Source organism: Wyeomyia smithii, chromosome 1 (genome assembly GCF_029784165.1).
Source record: "Wyeomyia smithii strain HCP4-BCI-WySm-NY-G18 chromosome 1, ASM2978416v1, whole genome shotgun sequence".
NCBI lineage: Eukaryota > Metazoa > Arthropoda > Insecta > Diptera > Culicidae > Wyeomyia > Wyeomyia smithii.
Genome location: NC_073694.1, coordinates 70,591,125 through 70,610,439, shown reverse-complemented (window position 1 = coordinate 70,610,439; position 19,315 = coordinate 70,591,125).

Here is a 19,315-nt window from a genome sequence, read left to right as displayed (position 1 = left end):
AATTCAAACAAAAATCCATCATCATCAGTGAACATAATAGCTTAGTTTACCCAATAAATTAAAAAAAAAATACATAAATTTTACAATCTTCGTCATTAATTTACAAAAAATTCTATATAATTTGTCTACAAAACAGACTTTATGTGTGAAATACAAAGCCTTTTAAACTCCGCCATTGTTGCTGCACGTTTTACCTGTCTTAGCATCGAATTGAAAAAATTTATTCCTTTGTACAACAGAGAGTTCTGTGATCTTCCAAAAAGAAAATTTGGTGCTCTAGCATCATCCGCGTTTCTAGTGTTGTACCTATGAAAATCACTTCCCCTATCAATTCGATTACACAAATATCGAGGCAGCATATTATTAAAAATTTTATATAGAAACACCATTGTCAGAAAATATACTCTTTGCTTCACAGAAAGCCATTGCAATGCGTCCAGCATAAAACTCGAGGAAGTGTATCTATTACATCTTAATATTAATCGCATAACTTTATTTTGTAAGCGCTGCAGTCTCAATATTTGTGTATTGTTTGCAAGAAATAATATGGATGGGCAAAAATCTATATGTGGTGAAATGATTGACTTAAAAAGACTAATTTTACTACTAACAGTCAATTCATTTTTCAAACGGCACAGAATACCGTATTTTTTTGCCATTTTCTTGATGACATTGTCAATGTGAGACTTAAAAGTTAATTTGTCATCAATAATCACTCCAAGATACTTTATTTCGTTTACGCGATCAATCATCTCACCATCAATTGCAATATTTACGTCTGGTCTGGTCTGGCAGAAGAAATGATTAAGTACTTTGTTTGGTAATATTTAATTTAAGCTGTTTAAATTTCAACCAATTCGCCAGATAATGTAAATCTTGATTTAAAAGTGCCACAACGTCATTAGGATTCTTAGCCGCAATGAACAGAACAGTATCATCAGCAAATAAGTTGATATCGCAAAACCGTAAAACTCGCTTCATGTCATTAATATAAATAATGAACAAAATGGGCCCTAAAACACTTCCTTGCGGTACACCAAGTGTATTAGCAATGGAATCCGATTCAGAATCATTAAAACGAGTCTTCTGAGTTCTAGCACACAAATAGCTCTCAAACCATTTGTATGCTGTCCTTACGATACCAAAGCGCTCCAATGTTTGTAACAATAAGGGCCTAGAAATTGTTTTAAAAGCGCGTTTTAGATCCAAAAACACCGCAAAAATAGTTTCTTTAGCCTCGATTTTTTCTTTCCATTTTGCCAACACCAGATTTAAAGCAGACTCACAAGAGTGACCCTCTCGATAACCTGATTGCTCTGGGATTAGCAAATCATTACTATTTAAATAATCCATCAGCTGGCCTTTCACAACTAGTTCTAAAATTTTCTCTAATATGTGCAACATATTATTGGGGCGGAACTCTTCGGCTTTATCCGTCCCATTAATCTTGGGGATAGGAACCACAAGTGATTCCTTCCAAACCTGAGGCACGTGCCCTGTTTGCAGTGATTCATTGATAAGGTCCAGTATATCGTGTCCAATGACATGGAAGCAATCTTGTATTACTTTTGCGTTGACATTGTCGATACCAGCCGATCTCTCAAAAAAAAAAAAAAAAAAAAAAAAAAAAGTAATAGGATGAAAACCAGAAAAATTACAGTTATGATGGACCGGCTGTATTATTTCGAGAGGTTCGTTGACCAAATCAATACTCTGATTGATCGATTGAACACTATCAACGAAATAACTGTTGAATTTACTTGCAATCACTCGCGCCGAATGTTCTTCTAAGCCATTAAAAGTTATGGTTTGCGGGCAACTATCTTTACTTTTTATTAATGATTTTAAAATTTTCCATAACTCTTTGCTATTATTTTGATGTTGATCAATCTTCCGTTGTATATATTCACATCGTGCCTTTTCCAAGGAGCATGAGTATATATTCCGCGCAGCGGTGTACCTATTCCAATCATTGCTATCATTACTTCTGCAAAATTTTTTGTACTTTTTATCTCTTTTACGTTTTAAACGCAAAAGTTCTAAAGAGTACCAGCTGTTCGAATTATGCAATTCAACACACTTTTCGGAAACTAGGCTATTGGTACACTCTTTTAGCGTGTTAGTTAGAACAGCTGCTTTATTGTCGAAATTCCCTGTTATTGGCTGAAAATTCAGGCTTCTCGAAACAAGCTGAGACATTGCTTGCTTCGAGTATCTATTCCAACACTTAATTTTTACTATATTATCACGGTTTTGATCATTCTCAAGTACAACACAAATTGTCTCATGATCTGTGATTTTATAATCGGCCTCAGTGAAAGAATGAACATTATCAAAATTCGAAAACAGGTGATCAATTAATGTACGAGAGTGTCTGGAAATTCTTGTAACTTGAAAAACCGTTTGATGTAAATTGAAAAAATCTACTAATTGCCTCAATTGGTTCGAATTTGGTATATTAAGCCAATCGATATTAAAATCGCCAGCAATAACATTTAATTTACTCAAGTCAATAAAATTATCCCACCACTTTTCTAAAGTTTCTAAAAAACGCTGGTTACTTGTACTGGGGGAGTGGTACACAATTCCAAAATTTCCTACCGTCATGCCTCTTTCAACTGATATTCCTAGGAACCAATTATTTTCAAAAGATTAGTTTAATCGAATATTGAATTTGATTGATTCCTTGGCGTAAATAGCAACCCCACCAGTATGTCTGGAATGTGAAAGGCAAAAAGCAACTTTGTAACCCAGAATGCTATACTGATCAAATGCATCAGCTTCCACAATATGAGTTTCCGCTAGCAATACTAACATTGGACGTGTTGTTTCCACAAGATGCCGTAAAGCAACATAATTTGTAGATAAACCAGCAATATTCAAATAAACCATTTCTAATTTTCTTTCACATTGCGTTTTCTTCAGCTGCTATTTACTTAACAACATGTTGCTCTTTCTTTTCTCAAACAGTCTTCGAAATACTGGACACTGTGTACTATATGCTGGATGTTTAGCGTCCAAATTTAAATTGAAGTCTTTATTAGATTTTAAACAATTTACGCAGTTAAAATCAATTGATGAGCATTCCGATGTCTTGTGCTGTGCACTACACTTAGAGCATGATTCGGAATTAACACACTCTGTGCTTTAATGACCAAATTCTCCACATTTGAAGCAACGTAGAACATTAATGGCCTCTTGAACAGAACACCTATCCCACCCAATGCTTACTTTACCAGCAGACATCAGGCGGTCGAATGTGTCCCTATCAACTTCAACAATTGTATTATATTTATTGTGTTTGAAGCGTAAATTTTCAAATTGCGCAATAACTTTGACTTCATTGATTCCGATGCCATCATTTTGACTTTTCAATAAGTCAATGAAGACTTCGGGGGAATATTGATCACTCATTCCCACAATTTTCAATTTTGGCTTAGAGTTTGTAGGGATAACAGCATTGTACCTTTCACCTAAATTGCTCTCAATGTTATTTTTCACGTCTTCAATATTATCCCCTATTGCACACTCAGCAATTATCGAGCCAGCTTTCCCGTTCCTAAAGTTTCTAATTTTGTGTACTTTCGGATCCAAATTTTCTTTCAAAAAAATTCTAGTGTCTTCACTAGATTGAGAAGACTCGACTGGTTTAATCACAATGACCGGCCGAGTCTTACGGTTTTCAGCGCGCTTTAATTTATTTACCGTATTCCCAATCGATCCCGCTGAAACATTCGCGTATGTCGGAGATTTTTGAGAAAAAACCTCGTTATCTTGCATAATCGCGTCTTCAATCGGTTCATCATATTTATTCGAAATAATTTTTTTCTTATTGGAATAGAGTCCAGTTCAGAGTGAACCGTTCTCTCAGTTCTAGATCTCTTTCTATTCATTGGCACACTTTTCTCTCGATTAACATTTTCGATTACTTCTATTTTGAAATCTTCAAGCTTTTTGGCAACATTGGCTTCAATGCATGCCATGCTCTCACGAAGAGAATTGCTGATCGATTTCAAAATAGTATCGATACCGTTAGCAACCGCGATGTTTATCTTAGTTTCGATTCCGCTTTGAGTATTTGTAAGCGACTCAGAGATAGATAACAAAGTACCCATCATCTTTGTCATCTCACCACTCAAAACATCATCTATCCCGCCATCATCTTGGGCCGATAAACATGCAGCACATTTAAAAACGATATTCTCATTATCGTTAACGACTTTCGCCGCTATTTTAGTGAGCGGTGTGCAAACTCGATGAAATCGAGACTTGCACTTACCCACGCAAACAACGGGATCATCGCTAACACGAACTATATTACCACATTTTGCACAGTCCATATCAAACGCACAAACAACCGCCGGCTGGACTCGTCCAGCAGCAACGGCGAAGGCAAAAGGCAGCGAACAATGGAAAAATATAACAATAAATATTTCACCCAGCAGCCGTAGCGTCTATGTGATATAGACGCGATGGTCGGCGCTGACACAAATTAAATCAATAAAAGAACGAATAAATCGAAAGCATGCAAAGACACTTCTACTTATCCGTTTAGGTATCCAATTTGGCCGTCGGATCACTAGTACTAGATCACCTGAAGCACTTGATTTCACACAAAAAAAAACTTTTTAATTGAGACACTAGCGGTACACAAGCTACCATGTTCACCGTATCACCACTCTTTCTTCACACATAGTTTCTAATAGTTCAACACCAGTAAGTCTATGTAATTCGAGTGTACCAAATCAAGGAGGACGCTTCAAAATCATTTTCAGAATTTTATTTTGAATCCTTTGGAGCGTTTTCTTCCTTGTTGAACAGCAACTTGACCAGATCGGTACAGCATAAAGCATTGCTGGTCTAAAAATTTGTTTGTAAATCAAAAGTTTGTTCTTTAAACAAAGTTTAGAATTCCTGTTAATGAGAGGATATAAACATCTCGTATATTTGATGCACTTGGCTTGTATACTCTCAATGTGCTCTTTGAAAATAAGTTTTTTATCATAAATTAGTCCCAAGTACTTAACCTTGTCAGACCAACGTAAAATAACCCCATTCATCTTGACAATGTGATTATTGTTTGGCTTGAGGAAAGAAACCCTAGGCTTATGCGGAAAAATTATCAGTTGAGTTTTAGAAGCATTGGGAGAGATTTTCCACTTTTGCAATTTGGAAGAAAAAATATCTAAACTTTTCTGCAATCGACTGCATATGACACGAAGACTTTTTCCTTTTACGGAACTGCTTGTGTCATCGCAGAACAATGACTTTGTGCATCCTGGATGCAAATCAGGAAGATCTGAAGTGAATATGTTGTACAGGACTGGACCCAAGACTGAACCTTGAGGCACACCTGCTCTGACAGGAAATCTATCAGATTTTGAATTCTGATAGACAACCTGCAGAGTTCGATCAGTAAGATAATTTTCCAAAATTTTGATTAGAAAAATTGGAAAATTAAAAGTTTGCAATTTCGCAATCAAACCTTTATGCCAAACACTGTCGATTGCTTTTTCTATGTCTAAAAGAGCAGCTCCAGTGGAATAACCTTTAGATTTGTTAGCTCGCATCATATTAGTAACTCTGAGCAATTGATGAGTAGTGGAATGCCCATGGCGAAATCCAAACTGTTCATTTGCAAAAATTGAATTTTCGTTAATGTGTGACATCATTCTGTTAAGAATAATTCTCTCAAACAGTTTACTTATTGAAGAAAGCAAACTGATTGGTCGATAACTTGAAACTTCAGCTGGGTTCTTATCCAGTTTTAAAATTGGAGTAATTTTTGCATTTTTCCATAATTTGGGAAAATATGCAATTTTGAAGCATCAATTGAAAATTTTCACTAAAAATTCCATTGTGCTTTCAGGGAGATGTTTGATTAATATATTAAAGATTCCATCGTCACCAGGTGCCTTCATATTTTTGAAATTTTTATTAATTGATTTAATCTCATTCAAGTTAGTTTCAATTATTTCTGCAGGTAAAAAATTCTGGGAAGAAATTAAATCAAATTGGCGTGTGACTTCATTTTCAATTGGACTCACAAAATTCAAATTTGAGCTATGAACACTCTCAAACTGCTGAGCAAGTCTTTGAACCTTTTGTTCATTGGATACAGGAAAACGTTCACCATCTTTTGAAACTGGAATAGGCTTTAATGGTTTCTTAAGAATCTTCGACAGCTTCCAAAAAGATTTTGAATATGGTTTCAATTTTTCAACTTTAGTTTCAAAATTTTGATTTCTCAGAAGAATAAATCTATGAAGAATAATCTCTTTCTGTAAATCTTTATAAATAGTTTTAAAAACAGGGTCACGAGAACGTTGATATTGACGTCTGCGGACATTTTTCAAACGAATTAGAAGTTGAAGATTTTCGTCAATTATTGGTGAATCAAATTTTATTTGAGCCTTTGGAACAGAATAATTCCTGGCATCAACAATTGCACATTTTAATGCTTCCAAAGCGGAATCAATATTCACTTCGTTTTGCAAATCAAGCTCATTATTGAAATTTCTCTCAATATGAGTTTTGTATCTTTCCCAATTAGCCTTGTTATAATTGAAAACAGAGCTCATAGGGCTTAAAACTTATTCATGTGATAAAGAAAAAGTTATTGGAAGATGATCAGAATTCGGAGTCAAAATAGAATAGTATCCTGAAAAACAATCATTGAATAAAATTTTTCCATTGGAATTACTTTGAGAATTATTCCATGAACGATGTTTAGCGTTAAAATCGCCGATTATAAAAAAATTCGAACGATTTCTGGTGAGTTTTTGTAAATCACCTTTAAAATAATTTTTGAGGTCGCGTGTGCATTGAAATGGTAAATATGCTGCGGCAATAAATAAAATCCCAAGTTCAGTTTGAACTTCAATTCCCAAAGTTTCAATAACTTTCGTCTCAAGATGGGGAAGAGCACGATGTTTGATTCGGCGATGAATAACAATTGCAACTCCACCACCGGAACCCTGAATCCTATCATATCTATGAACCACGTAATTGGGATCATATTTTAATTTTATGTTAGGTTTCTAAAATGTTTCAGTAATAATTGCAATATGCACATTATTTACTGTTAAAAAATTAAAAAGCTCATTCTCATTGGCCTTCAATGAGCGAGCAATCCAATTTAATATTTTAATTGTTTTATTTAAAATCATTGCTAAATTTTAAATTAGAAACAATTTTAATAGTAAAATTTATGCCTATTTGAATGGCTTCAAACATTGATTTTGCTTGCAACATGGCGTTCATAAGATCGATCATTGCCTGTTGCAAAAAAGAAAGTTTACCTGCCGTAATAGGCCCCAGGCAGTTGACATTAGAAAAAATATTTTCGGCAGCAATATTGGCTGGAGTAATAGGTGTACAATTATTTTTTAGCGTGTTTTGCTTACCCATATTAACGGTCATTTTCGAACTACAAACACTAGGCGGTATAATGTTCGAACTACCTGTAACCTGTGCATAAGTTAAACGGGTATGCAAAGGAGTAGGTAAACTATGCGTCACTGGTACGCTTGGAGAATTTTGTTTTGAATTTTGTTTACCTTGCCTTGCCTTAACAATTGCTAAACGGACTGGGCATTGATAAAAATTCGACATATGGTTGCCGTTACAATTCGCACAGCGAAAATTTTTACTCTCTTTCACAGGACATGTGTCCTTTTATGAGAAGAGTCTCCCTAAATGAGGCATTTTTGGTCCATGTTACAAAACTTTGAACCATGGCCATAACGTTGGCAAACACGGCATTGGGTGATATGCTTTTCACCTCCGCCAAACTTTCGATATAATTCCCATTTTACACGCACGTTATATGAAGCATGTGCTTTTTCAAAAAATTTTAAGTTATTAACCTCACTGCGGTTAAAATGAATTAAATAATTTACAAGGGAAATCCCAGTTCGCTTACTGTTTTCGCCTCGTGATTTTTGTTTCATCAGAATTACTTGGGTAGGGGCTATGCCAAGTATTTCTGTCTAAGTAATTTTGCTCTCATCAACGGTTTGATCGTTGGTGAGACCATTCAAAACGACCTTGAACGGCTTGGCGCTCTTCGTATCATATGTAAAAAATTTATACATCTTTTCAGTTAAATACTGAATAAGACGATTCCAATCTTTCAATGTTTGGGCCAGTAAACGGCATTCGCCTCTTCGGCCAATTTGATAAGTAACTTTGACGTCGGAGAGAAACGTAGAATGTTCTCTTTTAAAAATATTAAATTCAGAAGCAATAGTTACCACAATAGGTGGAACTTTCTTCTTTTTTACAGAAATTTCACTTTGAATAGTTTTACTTTCGAACATTTCAGTTTCGCCGGCTTCTTGCTCAGGTAGAATATCATATAAATTTTCACTGCATAAGCTAGTTTCAGAAAGAGATGCCTCTCTTTTCCTCCCCGTAGCGATGCGTGGTTTCTTTTTTCGTCCTGCCATTTCAGGTGATACGAAAATGTTCAAAAATAATATCAAATTGCAAGTATTGAGAAAGAAAGAAATAGGTAGTCTTGAGAAAGACTGATGTAAGTTAACTTCCAGGTAATCTTTAAAAGACACACTGACAAAACACAAACTTTGAAGCTATAGGCAGTCAAAGACCAGTCCACAAGCAACCGAAAATACGTCTGATCTGTCGGGCAGCTCAAGACGCACTCATTCTAGGAAAGTTAATAGGACCAGGGCAATCGGCATGTGTTACAAACATGTCGTACATAAACAATTTGAAAGACTTTAATATCCAGATCATGCGAGACAAAACGGTTTAGAGGGTTTATCGTTAGTATGGATTTAAATAAGGCGTTCGACAGGGTAAACCATACTTATTTATGGAAAATTTTATACAAATTCGGCTTTCCACAAGCTTTAATAGACTGTTTTAAACACTTGTACAAGACTGCTTCCTCGCGAATACTTATTAACGGGTTTCTTTCTCAGGAAATCCAAAAACTAGCTCTGTTCGCCAAGGGTGCCCAATGAGCATGGTTCTCTTTGTTTTATATTTGGAACCATTGATAAGGAATATCGCTGAGAGCATTACAGGTGTTCTTATCCTATATGACAAGTTTATTAGCGTGATTGCCTTTGCCGACGATATTGTCGTGTTTGTGAAAAACGATTCTGAATTTGATCTCCTAATGACAGTTTTCGAATGTTACAGCAAATATGCAGGTATACGTATGAATTGCAACAAATCTGTATTTCTCAGATTGAATAATGCTTATGTAGGACCTCAAAAAATAGGCTAGGTAAACAGTTTAAAGGTATTAGGTGTAAGCTTTGAAGCAAGTTGGAGTTCAATGGTGAATACCAATTATAACAGACTTATTTCTAATCTCAAAGCTACAATGCTACAGCATAATATTAGACGGTTGAACATTGTAGAACGTTGTATTATTTTAAATGTATACATTTTATCAATATTATGGTATATAGCGCAAGTTCTGCCACCATCGAATGCACACTTGGGCCAGATAAAAGCAGCTTGCGGAAAATTTATTTGGAAGAAGTTTATTTTTAAAACCGATAGAAAGCAACTATAGCTAGATTATTTTAAGGGTGGACTTAAGTTGGTAGACCCAGAGGCAAAAGCGAAAGCTCTTTTTTTTAAAACATTTTCTACAACCTCGATCGTGATGGCAACATAGCTGATGTGAAATATTTGATAGACTGTAGTTTTACACAGAAATTAACCAGAAATGCTAGAGAATGGTTAGCAGAAGGAATTCTTTTGCACGAGAACTATACAGTAAATTCAACTAAGCTTCTGTATGGTTATTTTGTGGAAAAACATGGTCATGTTCCCAAAATTGAAACAAAAATGGATCTCCAATGGGAGAATATTTGGGAAAATATAAACTCACATTTTATGAAATTTCAAGACAGGGCAAATCTGTTTGCCTTTGTAAATGATTTAATTCCAAATAGAGAAAAGCTGGAAGCCTATGGTATCGGGCATGTCAGTTCAACTTCTTGCGAAAAATGTAGCTTGTCGGACTCGAATGACCATCGAATTAAACGTTGTAATCAAGCAAAAACAGTTTGGGATTGGTACAGACACATCGTTCGTGCGATATTTAAAAGAGAGATTAAAGATATTGAACACGTTCTCCAACTTAAAATTTCAAGTAAGTCAAAACGATAAAAGCTGCATTGCGATTGGTCTTTAAAGCGATCTCCTTTAATATGAGGGCTCATGAAGCAGGGTTGTTCGCATTTAAAAGAGAAGTAATAGAAGAAAGGTGGAATAAACTAAACCTGTTCAGAAAAGAATTCGGTAATTTATTGAACATATGTTGAATAATTATTAAGTGAGATAAATGTCGATATGTATTGTTAAATAATTGTTAACATGAACTCTATTACACGTTATCTAAATGACCATTAAAAAAAATATGACTTCATAATTCATCAGTTAACCCTTAACTAGCCTGTTCATCTGATATCAATATTGTTCAAATCGGTTGTGTAATTTCTGAGATAATGAAGTTTCGTGGTTTTCACATTTTTAAACATTACAGACGAAGTTGCAGTCCGATTACAGTAAAATTTAATAGGGTGTTATGAGGCAGCAAGACCTTTCATTTGACGCTAATTTTGTCGAAATCGGTACAGCCATCTCTGAGAAAAGTGAGTTGGTTTATGTAGTCTTCGGAATTTGATGCTTTTTATAGCTGGATTTCACATTTTTAAACATAACAGGCAAAGTACTAGTCCGATTACAAAAAAAAAAAAAATCAATAGAGTCTTATGGGGCAACTAGACCTTCCATATGACACTGATTTGATAAAAATCGGTCCGGCCATCTCTGAGAAACATGAGTGAGATTAAATATTCTCCAGAACACGTTTCTTTCCATAGCTCTTGATCCATATGTCCAATCTCTATGAAATTCAAAAGTTAAGAGTTTTTTAGGTAGCCCGTTCATTTAAAACTAACTATGTTCAAAACAGTTGTGTGGTTTTTGAGATAATGAACATTCATGATTTTCACATTTTAACATGCAAACTAAAAATCCGATTGCTATAAAATTTGATAGAGTTTTATGGGGCAACAAGACCTTTCATTTGAGAATAATTTCATGAAAATCAGTACAGCCATCTCTGAGAATATCGAGTGAGATTCAAAAGTTGCACATACACAGACACACACTTTCATTCCTTTGAAAAAAGAAAATAATTCTCCAAACACAAAACAATAATTTGCATTGCGTTTTAGAATTAAGCAATTTGTTTAAGCGGAATTTGTATGCCATAACTTAGCACTTCTTTCAAATTGTTTTTAGATTTTGCAAACCGCAAGTGCCTAGACTATAACAAAAATAAAATGAATAATAATCGATGTCAATTATTCGATTGACTGATAATCGGATTATTAGCTAATCGATAGAAATCTAATACGATATTTTAGCAGGTAATCGATTAACTCGATGAATCAAGATGTACTCGAACATCATTATTCTCATCAACCTTATTCAAGCTTCAAAGGTACTTGCAGTGAACTCGTTGAACGGTCGAACAACAGGGCAACTATACTATCAGAACGATCTACAGCTATGCATTTGCTACCGAATAATAATGTTTTTCTTTGCAGCAGAAACACACTCGAGAAAAGCCTATCCGCTTTGCTTTTCATGTCCACAAATTTTCAACATCCTTTTGAATTTGAACGCATGCCAAATTAACTTATGGAAACTAATCAACACTAACTTCTAGCTTTCTATAATTTAGATAACCCAAATTGGGTTTAGCAATTGTTCAATGTTTCATTTTGTAAATCTCTGTAAATTTCAAATTTGTTTTAGTTGACTTTGAATGTTGTATTTTAATAATCGTAATTTTTAGCTCAATCAATTCAGTTGTTGCATGTCTGAGCTTCAGCTGGAAAGGGCTCTTAGTAAGTATGAGGGTTTAAATTTATAGTATTGATTTACTTTTTAATATTGGCATTATTTCTGTGAAGATAGGATAACGCATTCTAGTCCCATTAGGAAACCCGTATTCGAGCAGTTTTTTAGCACATGAAACAAAACAAAAATAAAAATATTTTCATAACGTTGGTTCCTACTTTAAGAACCGAGCAATATTTTTGCACCATCTTTCGTTTGAAGCAGTCAAGCCCGGAGAGGGAGGGTGAAGAATCCCTCAGACTAGTCCAAACCAGCGTGGAAAACAATTAGAATTAGAAACCGCAGACGACCAGACGACAGAATCTGCTTTCGGTCTGGTGTAAAACCGACGGAAACGATTGTTTTCGCTCTCTTGGTTTCGTCGAAATTGGACTGAAACCGGTGGTGCACGGTTTCACTTTCATACTGTGACGAACAAAAAGGATACCGTCAATCAGACAATTAACTCTAAGCCGCTTAGGGTGGAATTTGTCAGGATGGCGAAACAGTTTATTGACGAATTTATAGTGCAATCGTTAGAGAATTTCTCCCAGTAATGAGAAACGAGAACATATATATTCACCGTTTTGTCTGTCTCTTCGTACGTGGAAAATTACATCGACCGATACTTCTGTCGAGGTTTCCTTTAAAACGGGCTCAAACTTCAACGTGCGAGAGGGTGAAACATTACCAACATTCATTATCGCTCTTTGCCGTGGTGCCTCTAAAAGCTTATGAATTTGTTTTGCCAACATTCCAAAGTGGCAACATCAGCCAACAAGGCGACCGTTTGTACCGGCAACACCGTACGACGGCACTGCTGCGTACATTCGTCCCACTGTTGTCGGTCGGTAACGACGATGCTGTGCTCATGTAGGTTTTAGTAAACCTGTACTATGTACCTCTATGCAATCTACCACAGATGAAACCGGAACCAAAATTTTATGAGCTTAAAATTTTAAACATACGTCTTTTGACACTTTGGACTCATTGCCGGTCCGCAGCTGCCATTGGCAAACTGGAAGGGAAGAGCGGAAGCTTTGGCGTTAGGATGGGCAATAAAAATGCATATTTTTAATCATTCCATGGCCATGTGAGAAACCTTTTTCACCAGTGTTGTCAACCTGCAATTAGTATCGATTAAACAGATGAACTCCAATATTTAATTAACTAATAAAGTGTTGAAAATCTGCTCAAGTTTAAATTTACTTGTCTTCAAATTTGGCATCACTGAACTCTAGTCTTCAACCAGAGATCGTATGATTAATTTGTTTCACTCCCAAAGTACCCCAAGAGCCTGCCTGCAAGGATATACTTCCAAAGTTAACTTTTCTCAACATCCTGTTCGGTCAGGTTCCATATCATCTACTTGATAACACAAACGAAAAACTAGCGAGAATTCACCCCACAGTTACTGCGCTGCAAAACCAAGAGGACGATGCATTTTCAACCATTGCGAACAGCACGTAGGTACGCTGGTAAGTATTACGTCCTTTTCTAACTACCCATTCAAGCATAGTAAAATGGAAAGATCACTTTTCCATCCCCTCACCCTCACCAACGCCATTCCGTTTGTAGCGTTACGTGTCTGGGAGACGAAAAAAAAAACACTTTTCTTGTTGTTATCTACCAGCTGGCAGGCCAGACTCCCACATTTCACTTACGGTGCTGAGCACCAGCAATGAGGAATTACGGTCAACCTTTTTACCCAAAACGAGCGCCAACTTGCACATCGAAGGGACTGCTGGGTGCTCGATGCTGGCCGGCAGAAGATGATGGGTGCTTTTGGGTCCGACTGTGTGTATATGTTCAACATAAACTGTAACAGGAAATGTGTGCGCCCCGACCTTGACGATGATGGTCAATCCTGATTTCATTCGACAGCAGCCGGGGCAACCTTTGGAAAAGGTAAACCTTCGGCGAGGAAGGGAACAGTTTGATGATATGCGGCTTGCCAGTCAGGTTTAGAGGGAGGATTGGAAACCATAATTGTGTGATGACTGCTTTGGTTGGACCACATTCTGGTGGCTGAATTATGGTTTGGCAAACAATAGGTTTGAAGTGGGCTTATGTAGAGGGGATAGAAGTTGCTGATTTTGACGTACGACCACGTTTAGAATACATTGTGTGAAATTGAACATGTTAAATGTAGCATTGAGGATGAAAGATTTCAAATGCTTATAGTTTCGTTTAGTTTAACTGTATGGGATACAATACTCAAATTAGTCGGTGAACGCAGATATCAATAAGACAATGAACAATTGAAAACATATGTATAGCATTAGATTACCATTTTTGAAAAACAGACCATTGAATTCCAGCGAAAAAGTAGCTTGTCTAGTAGGGTGACCCAAAAAAACGATGTTGTAAAAGTCATTGTGCTCAACCCTAAATTGAAAGATAATGTTATTTATAGTATTTTTGTAAAACATTTCAACTTTCTAGAAAAATTTTCCAGAATACCCAAACGTGATTCATTCAAAAATGTGGAAGAGAACTTCTATTCGCGTGCAACCAAGGAAAAACTCAATGCTGCCGCTGATGGTGATTAAAGGTTTGTCTCATGAATATGGTTACCATAAAAACCATAAATTACTCAACAAGAATTAAACATTTGTGCAACAGTTATAAGTTATAAGTAATTTTGTGCCGAACATGCACCAGCATCGGTTGTATTTTGCGACCGCTCCGGTAAAATTCAATACGTGTATGTGTAGTGTATGCAAGAAGTGGCATTGTTTGCTCGGTCCCGGTTTATTGTTACGATTGCTGTGCCAAAATGAGCCGCATTCAAGGCTACGCGCCTTTGTGCAACTGTATCGCTACGCTGCTGCCTGCTGTCAGTCAATTTGTTTGTGAGTGTAGTGCATTCCAGTCTGCTCAATTTCTCAGCTCCGGGTCCTCTAAGTCTGGATTTACTTGATAAAAACACGTACTGCTTAGAATGATTATTTTGTGAGTTTATCTAATTTTTACAATCTTCTCTTAATATGGTTCGCGAAACTGACTAACGAATGTTCAATTTCAACGAGGCCAAATGATCGATTATGGTACAAAAACAGCGCGTTGGATTGGTAACATGCTGTTAGTGATAAATTTTTAACATTGTTATGTGTAGCTAGAAGAAAAAACTCGAAACAAATTTCAGAGTGAAAAAGTCAAAATACTCAAACGTTCATTGTTTTGCATTTTACCATCACCAAATTTTGACTAATAGTTATACATAATGTCATCCTCAATGTGTAAAAAATTAGGTACTCTTTAAGATATTCAATATTTTGTTACAATTTGGAACACATAACACAGAAAATAAAAATTTTACATTGTATATTACTTTCATAGAACAGTATTTATTTATTTTTTATAGAAATTTTTATTTATTTTTTATAGAACCGTAATTTTATTACCGACAACTTTACTAAAGACATCGTTCCAATCAAACAAGCCGTTTTTCTGATCATGCTTGTCTTTTCTCCTTAGAAAACCTCTGGAGTGCAGAAGAACATCTTGCACTGCGAAAACAACTGCTCTCACACTAAAGAGCAAATCAACGCTGATGCTGGAAGAGAGCGACTAACGATTTTTATCTGCTGAGCTTCCTGAAAGCACTGCGGTGAAATCTGATATCTCTCTCTTGCGAGACAATGAACTATGGTGTACTTTCTCACACGTGTGGACATCACGCACAATAATTACACTGCAGTGCTATCTGCGGTGCGTTTCACAGTTGGTTTCTTGAGCATGGCAGAAGAGGAAAAGAGATTGGGAGAATTTACTCTGGTGGAATTTTCGCAGTGTAGCTACACGAGGACTACACTTTTGCCCGGTAGGTTTTTTTGCACCTTCCGGACTATTCGCCAGTGGACACTGTTGTGTACTTCTGCGTTTTTTCTGTAGAGTGATTCACCCCTCTTGTTTCTATCAGATGTGGGGTGAGCTGGAAGTATGTTCGTCTTTCTGTAAGCTGGTTGAGACACTTTGGAGTGGAGAGAGAAGCAATGTGGTGAAAGCATTTGCTACACGCAGGCACATACACTGGAAGGGAAATGCGTGGGGAATTTTGACGTAGGACTACGTCTTTGTTTTCTATACTAGATTACACTTTGTGAAATTGAAAATGAAACTGGCAAATGTTGCATCAGATTTCAAACGATTATAGCGAGCGAACGACTTAATGCATCTTAGTCATTTATATGCCGGTGGATTTTTTTCCGTGTTGGGTATTTTCGTCACTGCGACCAATTTTTTAATATTTTGTGACATATTCCCCCTTTTTAATTTTGCTTAGTCAGGATAACGTATCACTATTGGAAGTGGTCGTTATAGTCTGGCCAATAGCATTAGTCCAGTCCGGTATTATACTTCGTATGAAGCGCACAACCGTACTGGGATTTGTTCTCCAGATTTCAGAGGGTTCCAGAAGACCTCTCTCGAAGTACTTATATCTTTTGATAAAAATTGCCGGACATCGGCATAACAGATGTTCCAAGTCTTCTTTTTGCATGCCACATACTCGACATGTATCATCTTGAAGTTTTTTCATAACCTTCAAATAATGCCCTGTTATTAAACCAGTATACGTGCTTAGATTTTTTTTTTTTTTTGAAAGATCCAGTATTTTACGAGTCATAGAAACGTTCGGAGTGATGAAACGTTTCGACTGCCTACCTATGAAGGTGTTTGTCCAGTTGAATTCCACTTTCAGAGTTTCCCATGCTTTTAATTCCGTTCTAAGGGAACAAGCGGATAGACCACAGAAGGGTTCTGGTCCTATGAACTGATGAAACGATCCAAGTCTTGCCAGTTCATCGGCTCTTTCGTTCCTATCTATTCCACAGTGACCAGGAACCCAGTATAAGTCTACTTGATTATTACAACCCAGTGTTTGGAGTGATTGAACACACTCCCAAACTAGTTTTGATGTGCATATCGCAGACTTCAAAGCCTTCAACGCTGCTTGACTGTCGGACATCATGCAAATGTTTGAGTGTCTGTATTTCCTGCGTAGGAGTATTTCAGAACATTCTAGTATTGCTTGGACTTCAGCTTGGAAGACAGTTGGCCATTGGCCCATTGGAACTGACAGGTCTATTCCTGGACCTGTTACTCCTGCTCCCACTCGATTGTTCATTTTTGAACCATCTGTGTAGAAAATGATTGATCCTGGGCGAAGATCAGGACCACCGCGTACCAAAACATCACGCTCAGGTTCAAACATTCGAAATCGTCTTTCAAAATTGTATCTTTTCTCCATCCGGTCTTCATTGTTGATCACTAGGGGATTGATACGAATAGTTTTTAGAATACCTAGATGACCCGTTAAATCACCCTCAAAGAGCCTTAATGATCTTTTGATCCGTAAGGCACTCTTTTCGGCTTCTAATTGTATGAATTGATGCAGTGGAAGCATAAACAGTAGAGCTTCCAATGCCTTGGTGGGTGTGGTTCTCATTGCACCCGTTATTGAGAGAGTGGCTAGCCGTTGAAGTTTTTCCAACTTATCTTGAGCACCTTTCTCCCTTGTTTTTGTCCACCAGACTAGTGAAGCATAGGTAATTCTGGGTCTCACAATAGCCGAATAAATCCAATGGATCATTTTCGGTTTGAGTCCCCATTGTTTACCAAAAGTTTTATTACATATCCATAGAGTATTTGTTTTTTTATTGCCTGCTCTAGATGTGTATTCCAGTTAAGTTTTTTGTCAAGAGTTACTCCAAGGTATTTGACGTTATCTGAGAGTTTAAAAAGCTCACCTTTTAGCCTAATATCATTAAGCATAGTTTTTTTTCTACGTGTAAATGGGGCGATAGTGGTTTTGAAGGATTTACATTTAAGCCTTCCCTATCGAACTACGAGGAAATAATTTTTAAGGCAATTTGCATTCGGTTTGCGATTATATCATCATACTTGCCACGAACAATAATGACAATATCATCAGCAAATCCAACTACTTCAAAGCCTTCTTCCATCAATTTTTTTAGAAGATCATCAACTATTAATGACCACAGCAGAGGAGATATCACCCCTCCTTGTGGGCACCCTTTTATAGCAGTTACACTTATATTAGAGCTACCAAGGCTTGCTGCTATTTCTCTTTTTGATAACATCAAGCTTATCCAATGAATAATGCAATTGTCAAAACCACGTTTCTCCATTGCACCAGTCATTGAAACATGAGACGAGTTATCAAATGCCCCTTCAATATCAAGGAACGCCGCAAGAGAAATTTATTTTGCAGCAAAAGATTTTTCTAGTTTTGTAACTATAGTATGGAGTGCAGTTACCGACGATTTCCCCTCCTGGTAAGCAAATTGATATTTACTAAGAGGAGTTTTAAAAAGATATGATGATTTGATGTGCTCACCGATTATTTTTTCCAATGTTTTGAGAACGACTGACGATAAGCTAATTGGCCTAAAGGATTTTGGCAGAGATTTGTTCCTTTTGTTTGCCTTAGGGATAAAAATAACCCGTAATGCCGGTGGATAGATAAAATGTGTAACAATTTTTTTATATAATGCTCAACATTGTTGCTTTACTGCTTAATGGTGGAAAAAGGTGAAAAGTTCCAAAGTCAAGCTTTTCCATAGATTTCCCTCGTTATTGGCTTGCTTCGCGAGCACAGATAACAATAACATGGACGAAATAAATTCCACTGCCTACATATTTCGACTCAACAAAGTGTTTTGGTTTGTTCCTGTTTCTCCAAGCAGTGTGGCCACGCCTTAATGGCAAAAATCTACGCCGAACTCGGTACAAAAAATTGCGTGTAGAAAATTCAGCTCCAGTCTAGTTTGTCACACAACAGCGAATGGAGTATAGCTGTTAGAGGTACGTGACATTGAGAAACGAGAGCTGCATACGAGTCAACTTCCAGGCACCGCGGAGTATGTTACCTTTATTCTGCACACGGCAGCAACAGTTATCATCGTACGCTGCAGGATATTTTGCTGGCACAGCTGCTGGAGGGAACAGCGGAGAGCAAATTGTATGCGCGGCCAACATAATATTCAATACTACCGGTGGTGGTGCGATCATCAGCGCTCTATAGCAAACATTTCGAGCTGAAGATTATGGAATCGGTTCTTTTCAGAGCTATAGATGCTTGAAGATGAGAGTTATGAGAATTTTCACAACTACCTCTAGTGTAAAATTTTCATGTATTCATGCATCGCTATAGAGGCACACATTTCGAGCTGAAAATTATGGAATCGGTTCTTTTTAGAACTATAAATGCTTGAAGATAAGAGTTATGAAAATTTTTACAACTACTTCTAGTGTGAAATGTTCATCTATTTCTCAATAATCATTTTTACAATAACGACCAGGGCGCACCAAATATAAACGGTAGTGTTGCCTATGAATAGTTTATCACAACAAGATATAACCCTCATTTCAAGAATTTTCACTGCTAAAT